This window comes from Lepisma saccharinum, chromosome 4 (genome assembly GCF_977018435.1).
Source record: "Lepisma saccharinum chromosome 4, izLepSacc3.1, whole genome shotgun sequence".
Taxonomy (NCBI): Eukaryota; Metazoa; Arthropoda; class Insecta; order Zygentoma; family Lepismatidae; genus Lepisma; species Lepisma saccharinum.
Genome location: NC_139232.1, coordinates 5,579,864 through 5,596,340, shown reverse-complemented (window position 1 = coordinate 5,596,340; position 16,477 = coordinate 5,579,864). Strand labels below are relative to the sequence as shown.

General features: G+C 38.0%; 1 protein-coding gene across 2 annotated transcripts in view; it reads right to left on the bottom strand.

The window, feature by feature from the left end:
* LOC145987086 (nucleoside hydrolase-like) overlaps positions 1-10,195 on the bottom strand; it is a 47,843-nt gene extending 37,648 nt beyond the window's left edge. The window contains exon 1 of one of the 2 annotated variants that reach the window (XM_083121554.1): positions 10,123-10,195. The gene's annotated coding sequence lies outside the window, so the exon portion shown is untranslated. Of the gene's footprint in view, positions 1-5,478; positions 5,588-10,122 lie in introns of those variants that run through there. The other variant, XM_083121555.1, reaches the window with a different exon arrangement.
* Positions 10,196-16,477: the final 6,282 nt, after the last annotated feature.

The following is a 16,477-nucleotide window of genomic DNA, read 5'->3' as shown; positions in this document are numbered from 1 at the left end:
CCCATTATTCATTGCGCAGAGCAGACAATCTGTAAAGATAGACGAGCAATTTGAACAATATTATTGCTTTGTGCTTTTATTAAAAATTAAAAAAATAAAAGTATGGACTACAAATATGGTAAAAATATGGTAATCATTGCGTACCGAACAAGCTTTTTGATGAACATGAGATTCGCAGGATTCATTGTGGAAAAAAAAAATGTCACGTACACATCTCATCGCTTTGCATAAATACCTAATATTAATGAACTGAACAGGAATGCACTGCACATCATCTCTTTTTTTTTATCGAGAAACGGAGAAACTAACAAAAACAGCCAGCACTCGAAAACCACAGACAAAAAAATCCCCTTTTCTAACTCGCAGATTATCTTCACATGGTCAAACTTTGCTCTGATTGGCTGTTCCACAGGATCCAGTCGAGGAAAGCCAGTAGCAATTAGAACATATCCTATTCCTCCAAACCAGTCAAGCAGCCAGACAGGCAGCCATCACATCCGAGCAGGTAGCCAGTTCAGCTCCAACTAACTGGATGTCCAGTTACGTGTGATTCGGCCTTAACTATTTGTCTATTACTAGGTCCTCCTCGATTGCATGGTAGTAGCGTCGTCGCTTTTTAATCAAGGGGTCACGGTTCAATACCCGGTGGAGGCACCTAGTGGTTCGGATCCCACTTTAAACTGTAGGTCCAGTCCCGATTAGCCTTACTGTGCATAAAGTGGACTTAAAATACCAATTCAATAAACCAATCAAAGAGTCAATTTCTAGCTTGTTAGTGCGAAATTTTTGGAGTTTGCAATCAGTATACTTGAGGGGGCGAGGGTGTGTTGATTTTGAGAAGAGGGGTCGCAATGAAAGAAATGTTTGTCCGAGCAAGAATTTTATGACGATTGTCCCCAGCATGGCTGGACAAGACCTACAGTAAACAATAGTAGTGACTACCTGCACATCGCTTTGCGCAAGGATGAATGGAAGGAAGCGCCTGGGGTAATTTTAGCAGATGGTTGGCAGATTTAACGGTATTCGGAGTAAATTTCAGTAGGAAGATAGTGATCTTTGGAAGTAAATATAGTTGGGACACGAGGTTAAGGTCGGGGCAGATTCGTTACGGACAACGTGTGAAGAATTCAGATTTGCAAGGGGGAATCTTGCAGAATATAACTAGCAAGAGCTTGCTAAAGAAACGAAGACATGTTGGAACTTCGAGAAATATAGAGAAATTAGAGAATGCTTAACCCATGAAAGAAATTACATGAAAGTGAGATACTGATATGGAGACTCATAGAAAAGAACTGTTTTCAGCAACACGCAAGCGACACGTGCAGCTTGTCGTGTTTCTTCGGTTCGGAATATGGCACCGAACGAATGTTCGTTTCTAAGCGACATAGGTTGTTACTTTGGTCTGGTCATTTCTTATTTCAGTCTGACCTATGTGCGACAGGCGAAAAGCGAAAAGCAAGAAGTGTCGCTTGGAAACGAACCTACAGTAATGAATGCAATCTTTCGAACCGAAGCGACGTGACAAGCTTGAGAGGATATCGATCACCCAGTGAACTTATTGCCCCAAATCGGTCCCTTACTTTTAATTGATTATATCTCTTCACTGGATTAAAGCGTTCTTTTCTCTATCTTTAGTTCCAGACCGCGAGGTGTGGGGGGAGGGATTACAAACAGCAAGGCAAATTACAGACCTTGCTTTTGGTCAATTCCTTAGATGACACGATTTTATGTGGAATTTCTGCAATTCCTTATGTGGGAATATATCGTGTGGTAACGATAACAATTATTATATGCCTGCCTTACTATAGGTTACGCGTTATAGCAGTAGTTTATTTTTACTTTGAAATCGTTAAAAACATTCCAGCTGTTTTAAGGATAAACAAATAATTTCATTAATATGGAAAAGCAAACAAAGCCCGCAAATTTCTTCGTAAGGTTTATAATATTTTCATAAATTTCACACTCAAAGAAATTATCGAGGACAGTTCTATCACAATATTTTTACAAAGAGACATCTGAATCCGTATTATAGTAATGTACTTGAATCTGAAGTACTATTAAAACAAAATTATTAAGCTTCAATATATTGAAAAATTGCAGTAATGCTGGATTTCGAAAGAGTGTTAAAAATAAGTAGGATAGCCTTTTTTGGATGTAATACACGTTGATTTGGGTTTCAAACAAAAATGCTTTATTCCGAGTAAATAATTACTTGGAACTGATTAATTGCTTTGTTTGTATTTTTTTCGAGACTTCCGAGACAAGACGAGACTTTTCATGAGCCGTCTCGTCCCGTCTCGTATCCCGTCTCGAACTTCAAATTTTTCATGATAATTATTAATTATACTCCGATTTTGCGGATCGTGCGTAAGACCAAAACTCCCGAAAAGTATCGGTCGCCGGCCGGTACCGGTGAACAAAATACAACCGATACTTTCCGATACCGATACATCGACATTGGCTCAGCCCGAATATAAATACATATACAATTATAAATATATATAATTACATTACAAATAAATAAAAAATTAAATTATATATAAATATTATGTATATTATATATATATTCGCTGCAACAACCAACATTCCGAACCACGAGCCGCCACTGAGTTCTGTCGAACCATTCCGAAACGCAAATGTGTTTTTAGTGACGACTTACAAAAACGGTTTCCTGACTTTAGGTCTGCAAGAAAAAACTTCAAGGCAAAATGTCAATTTATGTTATTCTTTTAAAGTAAGGGAAGAAGTTTCATAACAGTGTGCACAGTGAATAAATATTATAATATTCAGACATTTGCCTATAATGAGGCCTATTATTAGTTATACGGAAAGGGTGTAAAATTGTTTTACAGCGGTGTGTGATCTACAAGCTCACCAAAACACCAGTAAGCACAACACTTGTGTTCGAAGTGCTGCATCTTCGTCGAAAGTTAACTACATATTTGTAGTCTAAAAAATTCCTCTTTTTTCAAATTTGTCACCTGGTAAACCTAAAGTCGTACCCACATAATTTTTTAAAAATTATTTGAAATACAATCTATGTAATGCACAGGATAAGTAATACAAAAGTATTCTGGACACTGAAAAAAAAGCAGCAACCTGTTGCCGCAGACAAACGCTCTGTGTGATTGATGCAAATCAAATCCCGCTCACTTCCAAAAGAACGCCAGACAGCAGCGGGATACATTCTGCTACCCCTAAAATCTGCAAATGGACTGGTCCTTCCCTTTACCTCCGCACCCCGTCTCCCCTCGTTTGGGGATCTTCTCGTGAGCTGACTACTGTGTGTATGTGTTTGTGTGTGGGGGGGTGAGAGAGAAGGATAAACGGATATTTTAGGTGTATTATCATATGCTGTCTCTAGACAGTCAGTAGAATTCCCCCCACTGGAAATTTATTAAATACCACATTGGTCATAACTAGAGTCAGGATTTATAAGCACAATCAAACAGTAAAGTAAGCAAGTTAATAAGCACAAAAAATGAAAAAATAAGCACCAAAATAAGCATAAACAAATACAGGAAAATCTGAAAAAATATTTGTTTATTAGATCTCTTACCTTATTCAAAGCTGTTACAGTATGTAAGGAAGGTCATCCTGAGATTTTCTTTTGTGAAGCTCCTGCGTCTGTCAGTGAAGAATGATTTGTACAGTGAAAATGTTTTTTCCACTTAGCATGACATCACAGGCGCATGTGAAAAACACCACAGTTCTTCTTCGGTGAATTCCTCTTCAATGTCTGTTTCTTCACCAGCAATCTTTTTATAAATATAGTACAGTATTTTGTAACCGGGATTTTTCAGTAATTCCCGACTGAGCTTGTCGGACACAATTTTACCAACACCGTGAGTTTCTGAAGACAACGTTACTGAAATTTCATCAAGAAGAGAAAGCGATGGCTCAGTCGGTAACGCGTCTGACTACCATGCTCAAGGTCCCGGGTTCGATCCCCGGGCGGTTCAAATCCGGGAACTTTTCTAACGGTGGAAGCGGCCCCGGCGCCCACCCAGCGTCGATTAACATGGGTACCTGGGGGAAACCCTGGGGGGTAAAGGCAGTCAGGGGCGTGATGCTGATCACATCACCCCCACTCACGACCGGATCAAGAAAGTGTGGGGCGTTACCCCCACACCCCTTATACGCCTTCATGGCGTGGTGCTATGCACAGGGGAACACTTTACCTTTTACTTTTAGAAGAGAAAGCGAATGTTGCAATGTATTATTTCGAGCTTTCAACTGTGTTATAATATCAGGTAATTTGGAAAAATGATTATGGATGGACTGTATCTTTTCTAGGATGCCGTTTCTCTCGTGCGGCTATTTAGAAGCATTAATCTCGTCATCCCGATGCCGTCGTGTGATTGAAATAGGATTGAAATATGACAGATTTGAGTAAAATATGCTATTTTAAACCAAAATCATAAAATATGCAAGCCTAACAGTTTCCTGCAGAAATAAGCATTTATAAGCACTTTCAACTTTGGTTAAATAGCTCATCAAGGTATGTAATACGAAGTATAACATTTCTTCTTACCATTAGAAGTCTGGAAAAGAATATGCATTTCGGTTATAAATCCGGGCTCTAGTCATAACAATTAAACTACTTATTGGATTGTTAGAGTTGTGACGTCAATAGAGACAAAAACAATGTAAGTTTTTTATGCAAGCAATGATCGGTGCGGCGTTCTTCTTGAGTCTGCAAGAAGTTCGTCCCCCAATTTAACCCCATGTGACTTTTTCTTGTCGGGGTTTGTTACGGATACTGTTTGTGTCCCCACTGCCCACTAATATCCAGGATTTCAGGGACCGAATAACTGATGCCGTTAGCAAAGATATGCTAACTCGTGTCGAGATGGATTATCGCATAGACATTTGCTGCATCAGTAAAGGTGGACACATAGAGCATTTGTGACTTGTGGTATTGGAAACAATACTTGGAGAGTGTATCTTTATTATGAATATAAAATGTTTGTTTTTTGTTCAGTAGTTCATGTCTTATGAACAGGGAACGGATTTATATGTAGTAAAAATGTGCTAAATATGTAAATACATATTTTCACCAAAATATGGAGTTAAATATGGACTTAAAATTGTAATAAAAATAAAATACCTTTTTAATAATATAAGACACAACAAAGATAATACAAAATATAACTGATTTCGGCTTCATACATAAATATGTTTTTACATATAAATCCGTTCCCTGCGTATGAATTTTTCAAATGTTTCAAGGACTTATGAATATCTACATATGTAGTGTAGTGATTTAAATTCTTTCTTGACAAAGTTTGAGGTCTGACCTAGTTACACCAAGTTGTTCCCCGTTTGATGAGATCGTTCGAGTTCTTAGATTTTCGATCAACCTCGATTAATTCCAGAGAAAACAGCTGCCGGGTAACTTGATCCACCCACGACCTGATTCTTCGAAGCAGCAAGAGATCCAACCAATGAAACCCGTCACTGGCACACTTAACCTACCTTCCCTTTTTGTCTTCAATATTCTCTCATGCACCAAGAATCCCAAACAAAAAGGTTCAATAGACGCGGGTCCGCACAGACGAGAGCTTATGCACACTTTTTTCTAGCAATGGTTTGATCCTGAGCAAGATAGAGTAAGCAGCCCGAAGCAATGGGTCTAAGCTCTGCCTTTTCCCTCAGCACTTGTGTTAAGAGTAAACACCGAACCAAAGTTCTCAGTTTTGTCTTGGAAATCACCTGATAAGATGAAGATTTGCATAGTAACAGATTCACTCCTTCCAACTGATACCTTGGCAGCTTGGCTATCGGATCAGAGTTGCTAGCAAAGCCGAAATGAACCATCGAAACATGCCCCAAATGTACTCACCACATTTGGGCCATCGTATCTCTCTCATTTGTATTATTTTCTATTTATCTCAGTTTGCAAGGCGGTATCCAGGTGGTAAGTGCACATGCACAACGGAAAATATGAGAGTTAACCTCTTATCTTTTCGAAACAACAAGAATAGGGCCCGTTATTTTTGTACAAATGTACACAGATTTTCATTCTCTTTACGGATACATTTATTAAACCCTCTAAAAGTAATAAGTAATGAAATATATTCAATACCATTTATGAAGATGAACCAGTACCCGCGAAAAAAGTTTAAAAAATAAATTCTAATTCGTGCTTTAAAATTTCATTGAAATTAGTGCACTTCTAATATATTCAATGTAAATATATCTTCACTGAGCATCATGGGAATAATTTATATCATCAATACCAACGAAGAAAGCTTAAGAATCTAAAATTCAATGTGGCTTTTAAAATTGAATGCTAGTATAGCTAATTGTATTGGTACATAAGTGCACTTAATTTCAATTTAGGTAAGCTATGTCTTTTTTTTCTAATGTATTCACTGAATTCAAAATGCATTTAACTTTTGTTCATAATATTGGAATTAAAGTACTACTTGAATTAAAATGCAGCAAGGCTTATGAACATTTTTCATTGCACACAGAAAACATTAATTAGCATCTTACAAATGTGTTTTTTCTCTGGTCTGTATAAGGAAGAAATTGTGCAATTCTGTCAATTAACAGTGGTGTTAATTTACTTTTATTTCTTAAAAAGTGCCATTCTACTATAATTTGCGACTAAAGTTTCTTCAACTGCAGGAGTAATTTAAATATCAGTTGGAAGTTACCGTGAAATTTACATTATTCTACTGTTATAATTTAACATTTAAAATAAATTAATATTTAATAATTAAATAAATTAAATGAATTCTTGGGATTTCTATTGCACACAAAAGTTTGGCACAATTGTTGCCACATTTCGAAAAGTGTGTGCATAGCAAAAGCGTTATGAGGTCATTGGCATTCTGTGAAATTGTCCTTCAATTTCTTAAGCAAATCGAAATGGTGTTATGCATATTGCATCAATGACTTAAATTGATATTACTTCATTTACTTAAGGGAGGAAGTGGATTTTTAATTTGAAATTTCGGTAGAGGTACGTACATTGTACATAGAAAATAGTTCGTTTGGAAAAGAAAGCGCTTCTGATTCGTTTATATAGGCGACAAACAAATGATTGTTCGGCAGAACCATATTCTTTTAGTAATCATACATATTATTAGATTAGTGTTACCAATGTTTTTTGTTCATGTCTACCGGTTTTGTTAATATTTTGCCATATTTTTCTAAATTTGACGTTACAATGATTATAATTATTATTTTAGAATGCTGGGCCAAAAGGCGGTTAAGACCTCTACCATCCTCCCTGGGCACGCCACTGTTGTTATGTAACACTCAGTGGCGTAAATAACACCCCGCAACCCCCACGGCTGCGGGGGGGGCGCAGTAAGAATGAAAAATTAAGAAAGAACGATAGTTCACAAAAGTTTTCCTTTCGGCGTTAAAATATATTTTCAACCGAACACATTATATTTGTATGCCCCTACAACTGCAAACAGAAAATGTTAATCACTAGAAAAGTAGAAAGTGAAATTCTAGGTTAGAAGAAAACCTTCAATAGCTGAGTAGTTCAAGTCATAGATTACGTCGCCGAAGGGTAGACGGCAGGCAAGGAAATGTGCTGGAAACGCTTTCACCCCTCCCCGGCCCTACTTAACTGTGCTGTTAAGTTTCTTTCGTAGTTGTTGTAGGGGAGTCTGCTACAATTTCTGGTGGAAATATGAACAAGATCTTGTACTATAGCTACAGAAATTGTTTCATTTCGGAATGTAGAATCAACTGAAATCACAAGAAGTACGCTGCTAAGTATTGAAAGCGATCGTGCTCGAAAACTGGACTTGACGAAATTAGCACAAGAATTTGCTTCCATCAAAAAACGCCGAGGACTGGTAATGGGCATTTTACAATATCGTAATTTTTGTAGTAACAGTGCATTTTCATTTGTAATTGAAACACAATGTTTTAGTTTGTCTTTTATAACATTTCGTACCAGTTCTTAAATACATTCCAATTACATGTATGTATTTTCATATTTGTGAATACATAATATAAATGCAGAAGTGAATTAATATTTTAGAAAAGAAAAAAAGTTTTTTTTAAAAAAAAATGAGTAGGGGAGCACAACTGTAAGTTGTGGAGGGAAGGGGGCGCAGAGCGTGTTAGTTATGTTACTGGCAACACTGCAACAAAATCTCCCTCCGATTAAATTTCTGCTATTATCAATTTCATTGTCACAGAAGTTATTTCTACTCATTTCGAATACGTAACAATACCAGACAATGTTTGATTAAGCTTGTGAAATGACGTTTTGTCAAACACTGTTACAATGTACAATGGCAAGTTCTGTTCAGGTACTCGACTTTTAGTTGGCATTTACATCGTACTTTTTTTGATCACGCAGTGCCGGCGATTAAGGAGGGGCGACAGGGCAGTTGCCCCCCCACTTTTTGTATTTTGCTCCAGCACTATATTAAACCTAATCTCCCATGGGAAAGCAAATTGTTCTTGCCTCCACCAAGCTTGCCACCTTGCCCCCTAGTTTTGGAACCCAATCGCCGCCACTGATCACGAGCTATGTTGTTATATATCTACGTTTATGATGAGAGGGACTGATGAAAGATGAGGATAAACACAATCAAAACTGCATTATGCACATAATATTCGATTCATTATACTTGCATTAAGATGCCCGTGTAGGATTACTTCAACAGAAAAAAAACACAAAGGGTTGTATTATTTCTTGACGTTATTAATTCTAGTTTCGAATCCGAGGTTAGACATTGATCTGGATGTTCGTTGCCTTGTCTGGTCGTTTTGTATCACTTTTCAACCGGGTAACATAAAAAAATAAGTGTGTCTAATGCAAAATTGGGGGCATAGGCACGATATTTTTTTTCAGAATAAGTCCAAACTTCTATAAAGTACTTTTAAAAATGTAATAATACTGAAAAAACAAATTGAAATGTAATTTTCACTCTGTGTCATAATCCTGATTACTTTATTCATAGAATAATACTTTTTATAAAATGTTATCGACCACGTTGAAGTAAAATGGAGAAAATTTACGATTTTTCAATGATCTTCACAATATTTGTGCTAACATTTGCGAGAAACGCACAAAATCAGGTAAATGCTATATTTGCAGTATTTCGAGATATATTAACAATGAGAACTGAGCTTAGCGTGTCGTTTTACACATTTATAAACCAATCTGAGCAACAATTAAGTTCTTCGATTTCATAAATAAGATTTCTACAAATAGGACATATGATAAAACATATGTGGGCACTTTCATTTGCATAAACTTGCAATCACGACAGTAAATATAATTTTCTAATGGAACATCCAGAAATCTATACTTTTGTTACTGTAAAACGCATAGTATATTTGCGCTGTTTATTTGGCAAATTTCGATAGTGGCCCGGGCCCCGTAAGCCTATGTCTGACTACGCCAATATGTAAAGTTATTAACCTACACATAATTTTGAAAAGGCCGAGTCTGCTGCCACGCACGTGTCAGCAGTAAGAATAAGCGTCAAATTTGCTCCTGCCAGGTAATTCGTCTGCTAAGAGGATGTTACAAATCTTGAGAACAGATGAAGATGAGAGAAATGCAAGTTTATGATTAGTGGGAATGAATGTACAGGTAATTTAGAACCTGTTTCTTTAGAAAGCATTTAGCGATATTATTTTAATGTTAACAGCACTTAACCTAACTACGAGAGCATTTAGGTTTATTATGAGAAGAATGTTAAGGGAACTAATCTTAAAACATTTTGTGAAAGTAATCGATACAACTTCACAGTATGTGTTACAGACGTAATTGCATATATAGCATGATGAAATCGCGATAAAACAGACAGAGTCTGCTGCCACGCGCATCTTTTTTGAGGTTCCAGCAGAAAAAGAACGTGGCAGCAGACACAACCTTTGGAAAAGCGTCATAACGGGCCCATGTAGAATTGATCATTAATAAAGCGAGTGTAGTGTGCTGCCATCAGTGGCGAAAACTACAACCTCCTCGTTGTTTCCTCTTCCCGCAGTCAATGCTAAACGCGTGACAACAAACTGGTTACGAACTTAACAACTTCAAGTTTACACGTGACGTGACATTACATTAACAACTAGCAATTAACATAGAAAAAAATCGTGCACTCTCATGCATATAATACAGGGAAACCTTACCTCGGCTCAGGTTGTTAAATCAGCAGACCGTTTCACATTAGCAGATCACGTTGAAACTAAACGCAACTGCGCATGCTCGCAGTGTTTCCATCTCCTGATCTCCAAATGTTACTGTACTGGAAAAAAATAAAATTAAGTTGTTTTAAGTCTACATATATGCTAATCGGGACTTGGCGAACATACATTAATATGTTAAGCTATAAAAGGTATGCTAATAGTTCATGAATATACAGAATATGAAAAATATTTATTTATTTCTTGTTTTGGATGGCGAAGTTAAGGCACAAGCCTTTCCTTCCACTTAACCATCTCAATTTTACAATTTATAAATTGATTTTTATAGCTACCTGTTTGTGAAATATATGAAAACCAAAAACCTTAAGGTACCAAATAATGAAACATATAAAAACTAAGAACATTAAGATACCAAAAACATAAAAAAAAACACAAGAAAAATAAAAGAAAAACGCGCAAAAAAACATAAAAAATAAAAACAGAAAAATACATACACACTAAGAAAAGTAAAAAAAAATGCATGTAAAACATAAACACACACACACAACAAACATACTCAAATTACAGAAAAAGGCGCTGGGTGTTGGTCCTACCAGTTTACACGAAGGTTTAATTTTATTTCCCTGTTTTCAGTACTGGTAAGTTGACTTCAGATGATGATCTTTTAATTTTGAATTGAATTGGCCGAGGGAAGAAGAGTTTCTTATGTCATTAGGGAGGTCGTTCCACGCTCATAAAATTCCCCTTTCATCTAAAATTGGAACTCGATTCCCCTTCAGCAAAGAAAATTTCCCTTCATGTAACAACATCGCCTCTGCCGATCGCGGCACAGAAAGCAGGAAGGAACAAGCAGTGTTCTCCAGCTAGCGGTGGAACTGAGCACGCAGTCCACATGTTTTCAAATAGCCAGTCGTCCACTTTGTCTTCGACTCCCGCGCCCTTCCCACTTACAATCAGGGAGGACCCCAGTCCTCAGAAGGGTACGATGGAGAACGATCAGTGACGTACATAAAACAATATTTTAGTTCTTGAAATAGTTTACTTAGAGTCGAGCGAAGCAAACTGTCGGCGCGGGACCCGCCTATATGGCAGTTGCATTTACCTACGAAGAAATAAACTTTTTCCATATTTTTATACTTTAGCTTTTATTTATGGATGATTCCTCATTAAATAGTGTGCAAAGTATTAAACCTAGCCTATATTCCAGAATTTAATGCAGTCAAGCAAATTCCTCCATTCATAGCGCAGAACGGCTATTTTGGCAATATCCTGTTTTGATGCTGATCGGTTCGGGGAGTAGGGATCCTAAGGTTGCCGCTTGTTTCCCAACACGGGGCAGCGGTAGTCCTAATCAGCCGTTTGACCGCAAGCTCCTTTGTAGGTAAACGCGGTAACAGAGGGTCACTGTCATAATGGCGGGTTCCGCGCCGCACCCTTCTGATGGTTTACTCCCTGATTGTACGTGGGCGGTGTGGGTACCAAAACAATTAGGTGGGGCAAGGAGAGTTTACTTCCCCCTGGTACACAAGGCTTAGCATAAGGGGCCAGAATGTCGAGGTAAAAAGTGGGGGGAAACTGCCGCTCCACGACCCCATAATAGGCGCCACGGGACACTTGGAAACCCATCTCAAAAGTACACTGCACAGAAAGATTATCGCTTCTCGTTTGCGTGTCACACGGATTACAGTAGAACATTCTCTCAATAGCGTGCATCGTATCGTCTTGGTCTGTTATTCGCGCATGCGTAGTGAATGCTTTGTACAGACTGGATGGGCTCGTGTCGCTTGTTGCCTCGGTGTGAAAGTTTCATAAGGGAGATTTCACACCGACGCTACACGCGACGCATGCCGCTTGGTTTGTTTGATTAATTGAGTTGGTGTTTTAAGTCCACTTTATGTACATTAAGGCCTACAGTTTTAAGTGGAATCCGAACCACTATGTGCCTCCACCGGGTATCGAACTCGGGAAACTTTGCATGCCGCTTGAGAACGAGTCAATCAGCAGCAACGTTTCACACTGTATCGGCATTACAGGACGCACAAGCCCGCGTTCAATTGGTGAAACCCTCAAGCGACACGTGTCGCTCGTCGCCTCGGTGTGAATTCTCCCTAAGGAAGATTCGGACCGAAGCAACTGGCGACACAAGTGCATTTGCTACCAACAGGTCGTGACGAGTCGATGCACGATATTAAGCAAACGGCAAATTCGAAAGGTTGTTTTTATTACTGACGGTTCGTTTCCAAACTACACGTATCGCTTGTCAGTTTGGTCTGATAGCTCCCTTAAGTGCTCTGACACTAATTAGCACAACGAATAATTTTAAAACATCGAGTCACCGAACACAGAAGCTGTGTCAAACTTTATCGTGCGATTTGGAAAACACGGTTAGCCAAACGGTAACTTTCGTTGATGACAAAATCATGTGTTTAGCAACACTGCCTTCACCTTGAAAAAAAAATCTGCTTTTGCTGGAGATGTGCCAAAGACGGGATCACAAGCTATTCCTCGCATAGTTTCAACTGTTTAATTTGCTTATCAGTTCTCTTCTAAGATAACGCCTTTCTTTTAATTGTTGTTGAGCACTGTTGCCAGCCGCTGAAAAAAGCAAAGGAAGAATTTAAAGTGTGTAACAGATATAATTTATAGTCTTATAATGTAGGGTAGGTTCTCGCTTGGGTTCGATTTGAAGGTGACGTCGACGCCAACACGATCTGAAGTCTAGGGGAAAGGGGGTGCGTATGGGGTGCGAAGCGTACTGTGAGAGATGGATATTTATGTACAATAGAAAAAACTCTGCCATTTTTGCATTAATTAATTCTTGGAAATACTTTTATTGCCTGCAGAAAGCTTTTATTTATGCTTATATGATTATTTTCCCACCTTTAATTACTATATGTATGAGCCATTCGCCCTCCGTACGTAAAACTAAAATATTAATACATACGTATTACATGCTAACCAAAATATGCATCATGTAGCGATCAATAACAGAATCAGAAGCAAGCATAATGAGAGCAATTTGAAAATAATTTATACAGGGTGTTCGAAAAGTCACACAACTGAGACTTTCAACGTGAGAAAGCTGTGGAGACATTTTAGACTACTTAAAACAGAGAATGGAAGAAACTCATTGTGTGTCTGTAAAGCATAATTGCTTTGGAATGGCAGTTAATAAACGTTAATTGTGTTACACAGAGGTTAATTGGCATTAAACCTACAGTTTGGACATGACACTGAAAACAAAGCGGTCATGATTTTTTGCCAGATTGTACTATAATAAACATGCATTCTTGTTTTATTTTTTTGTGTTAATATGATTACTATGGAGATGAAAATTAAGGGTGCTGATCTGAGATCAAGGGTTGTTAGGTCCAGAAATTTTAAAGAAATTCAATTCCGGTCCAGGAGAGAAAATCTGCAAGCGTAAGTGGGTTCTGGACCGTAATTTTTTTTTATCTGTAAAGTATTTCAATTCGGTCCAGGAACCTTTTTCCCCGGATCAATTTAAGTAGGGTCCAAGTTCCGTATTGAAATGAAACAATACGTAACTTGGACCGAATTTAAATAGTGCGAGTAAAAAGGATCCCGGTCCTGTTGCCGGAACCCAATAGAACTCATGTTCCTGAACCATTAACAACCCTGGCCCAACCCAAGCACCCTCTCTCGGCGCACTGTGGTCGTCTATATAAGGGGGTAGCCAGAGAGTTCCTTTCGCTACTTCTCTATTTTAAAACCATGGTCAATGTTTTACCACCTTTGCCTTTTAAATTTAGAGTTGATTTCTAGCTGTAAATTTCAGAGGTGAAAAGTCGAAGCATTATACAGTCAAGCACTCTACTAGAGAACCTTAGAGTATGGTTTCTCAGCAAAGAATTTCCAATTACTTCAACCCACCGAGGCTTCTCTAATCAAGCCTTCTCTTTTCACACACCTTATTCTCCGCTTTCTGGCCAATTCGATCGTGAAATTATTTTTAATTAGTTTCACGAGATAGCCATGCTTCGATATTTGAATTTCAGTGGTTGCAAAACAAGGGAATGCTCATTTTTCAAAATCATGACGTCTTATTGTTATTCTGAAGAAAATGTGAACCTTTTCTTTCGTGGAACGAGATTCTGTAAGGAAACGTAATGCTGTGAACTAGCGTACACAGGACATTTTTCCGGAAGGGGCTGAAATTGTAAAGTGAATATCACAAAGTTGGGTTCTACACTCTGTCTCAGGAATCTGTGGAGCAAAGTCGCGCATAACGGAAGAAAAGGGGAGGGAGCGAGTTGGCGGGGAAAAGCAGTGCACGCAGCTGCACACGGCTGGTAGCTGCACTCACTTCCTCTAATAATACAGTTATTGTATTTAATTTTGGTAATATTGAAATATTCTGTTTCATGAGAAAATAAATATAACTTTGGTTTACATATTTCATATGTAAACATATTTCATATGTAAAGAATTTAACTACCAAAAAGACAATATACGGTTGAAACATTACGTGTTAAGTGGGTTTTTTATGTAAATAAAGACTTTCTTTGTCAACTTGTTATTTTTTAATCATAATCTATATTTATGCATGATAAAATATTGAAATTTAAATAAAAAACTGTAAATTCATTTCTCGTTTGTGCCTTTGGGTATCTTGCCAAACGAGTACGTGTCCTATGACGATGCCATGTTGCTTTCGACACTTGTCACGTAGTCCTCGAAGTGCACAATGCCAACCGCTATGGACGATGGTCAGTGCGTGGGAGTTTTTTCATGTCACGTAATATTTCACCTTTGGACACGCTTTATTTTGTACCTTGGAACAAATAAATGCCACGCTTGTTTTGTTTTTTTGTTTTTTTCCTCTCTTACCGGCGATGTCCCCATGAGCATTTTTTATGGGTCCTGACAAACATTTTGGCACCTCCAAAACTTTCTGCCGTATCATCCCGCCATAAATTTTACAGAAATACCAAAATGTATTATCACATTTGTTAATTTTATCTTTACATGCTCCTATACGAATTCACTTACACCTTCACGAATACACAAATAGGGTTATTTTCAAATTTCCAGTGGTGTGAAATTCCAGTAACGACACTGTGTCGGGAATCTGTGAAGCAAGGCAGCGCATGACGGTAGAAAAGGGGAGAAAGCGAGTAATGATGCTCGCGTTCATTGGTCGAGCCCTCATGAGTCTCTACTTGTGCAGAGACTTTTTTCGTTCGTTAGCTCCAGAGATTCCCTGGACAGAGTGTACTTTTGAAGCATTGTGATATTATATAAACTATTTCTCCATCCCCAAAGTGCTAAAAAACCGCAACCAAAGGAGGAATTCCCCCTCATCCCACTTCAAATTCCATGCGTGCATGCATACACTCCCCCCCCCCCACACACACACTCCATACACACAGAGGTGGAGAACGGGAGACAGATAGATACTTATTTTAATTTTTTTGCTACAGATTCCCGAGCTACCAGCCGTTTCCAACAGTACACACTGCTTAGCTCGGCCCACTCGCTTTCTGCCCTTCTCTACCGTTTTGCGCAGTGTTGTCCACAGACTCATGGGAAAGTCTGTAAAGTCAACGATGGATTCAGTTTTTCCATACCGTTACTACTGCCAAAATGAATGATTTATTGCATGTGGACCTTTTGTGCATTGCGATGTTTAGACCTTTCTATTGCGAAAGTTGATTCCGGACGAAGTGTTGCCAGAAAAGATGGAGGAGGGAAGGTACATTGTGTCTAACACAAGATCAATATACAATCTCACAGGCAGGTAACGGCATATTAAAAATATCATCAATTATTCTTGTGTGTGCTTGTGATTTACACGATGCGCGTCTCTGTTTCGACTGGCATTGTCTGTGAGGAGGACCGTATTACACCATAGGGCTTGGTTCTTTACGGACGTTTAGCGATAGAACACTATATTTATATTTATCAATATTGTATTTGCAAAGTAAAGACAATACAGTAACGAATTAAACTTTTGCTGCTGCAAATATGACACACAAAGACAACGCACTGGGTATGTTACGCTATTTTTCAACTCGATCTTCAGTGGTATGAGTAATGGAATCTACAAAACTGAAAACATGAGATAATACAGTATCTCAAACTGTACTTTCGAAACCTAGGAAGTAGCTATTAACAAATTTTACATGAAAGTAGTTTATTTTTCTTCCGGAAGATGACAGGCAATAAATTATTAAAATATTATTTTAACATGCATTATTAATTAGTTAAGGGAACGAACTAGATACCATCCAAATGAGTGGAACAAACATTATTTCTAAAAATATGAAGGTTTCATTTTCTGATTTGAAAACGAAATTAATTTGCCTTAAACTTTGAT